Genomic DNA, 1,722 nt, shown 5'->3' with positions numbered 1-1,722 from the left:
TTTTCTTTAATGGAGAGTCTCCAGACTGATTAGTGAGTGAAACCTTGAAAGTTCGGAAGATCAGGATGGTCTCACGAGGCTAGTTAATCACAGCTAATTCATCATAAGATAACTTTTCATACAGGGAAACTCTCATTTGGATAATCTTAAGCCTTGATATTTAAAATCATTATTGAATTCACTTAAGTTATAAATATCTAATGTTAAAATTGCTTGATGATGTATAACATTTAAGTGCTGCAAAATGAATATGGGAGCCTGAAAATGAAGCGATCTGAGTTCAGTATTTCACGTGTTTATTACAGATAACCAGCCTTGCTTTGCCCAGACTTCTTGGTGTTGCCTGAGGTAATGCGGCGGTTGGGTTGACTGAAATATGTCGCCGCCCATTTTTGCATGTGTGGATCTCAGCTGGCTGATACTAACTAATTAAAGCTAATGGGGTATTAATGTATGCACTGATTGCAGAGTATTTGCAACCCTTTCTTCTACAACACAGTGAACAAAAGCTGCTCAACAACACCAGGCCTGCATCTGAGCCCTCTGCACGCCCGCATTCCTCGCTCCTCATTCACAGCGCCTGATAACCCCCACCCTCCCTTCTGTTCTCTTCTACCTCCCCACCCCTCCACCCACCCACCTACCCCCTAAACCGCTAAAGTGGGCCAACCAATAATCACCCGAGAGCCAGACTGTGTTTAGCATGACAAAGGAGAATTTGTGAGCACATTTGCGATTGTGTATTTACATGAATGTATGTGTGTGTGTTTACAAGCATGTTGGTGTGTGACTCTAGATGAACCAGTAAAGGAAGTTTGGTTTATGCAGGAAATTCACTCCACATGTGCTCAAAGCTATTCCACATTTATACGAGCACAGATGAAACGCTGTATATCTGTCTGGGGGTTCTTTAAAAAAGGAACACTGGTTTACATGGAAAACTCTGCATCTGTCTGGCAGATCTGCAGTCGCTGGTGAGTTTTTAAAAAGTTAATCCGCTCCATTTGTAGCTGTCTGGGTAATAAAAGTTTGCTTCTGTGCAGCAAAGTCACATTTCCTATTCATGTGGGGCTGTCGCTAGGTCTCCCACCTGCTCCACTGACACCCGCTCAGCCAGGCATCTCTCAGAGGCATTCCTCTACCCCAGCACCTGCTTAAGAAATTATTCACTGGGACAGAGAGGGAGAAGGAAAGTGATCAGGGGGCAGCTGGCCAGAGCTTTGCAGGAGTTCAGTGAGAGAATGTGGAGAAGTTAAGCTCAACTCCCATAATCCTCTTCTTTAAAAAAGAGAGAAAAGAAAAAGCGGAGACAGAGGGGATTGAAAACTGGGGGCCGCTGGAGCTGGAAAACTAAAAAGGAGCGGGCAACAGTGACAGCAGCTATCAAAGAAGCACACACACCAAGCCCAGAATCTGGAAGGGACACTAGCTGAATACAAAGTTTGAACTGAGTGCACAAAGTGGACATCAGAAAAAAAAAAGCAAGCGCAGACCCCCGGCCTCTTATTCTGGGTCAGGCTGTAAATCAATACTGATAGCAGTCAGATTTTCACCTCAGCTCTGAGAAAGGACATCTCTAGCTGCCAGGAACCTATGGAGGTCAAAGTTCACAGTAACAGGGCAACTGGGGCACGCCATGGAAGACAGGAGGGTGGGGGCTATTTTCAGGCCAGTAAATGAGGGCCGGGTAGAGGAGAGAGCAAGACATCAGTCCGACTAGAT

The sequence above is a fragment of the Cyprinodon variegatus genome, unplaced genomic scaffold (assembly GCF_000732505.1).
Source record: "Cyprinodon variegatus isolate N-32 unplaced genomic scaffold, C_variegatus-1.0 Scaffold461, whole genome shotgun sequence".
NCBI lineage: Eukaryota > Metazoa > Chordata > Actinopteri > Cyprinodontiformes > Cyprinodontidae > Cyprinodon > Cyprinodon variegatus.
The sequence above is the reverse complement of the archived record's forward strand: the minus strand, read 5'-3'. Positions refer to the sequence as shown.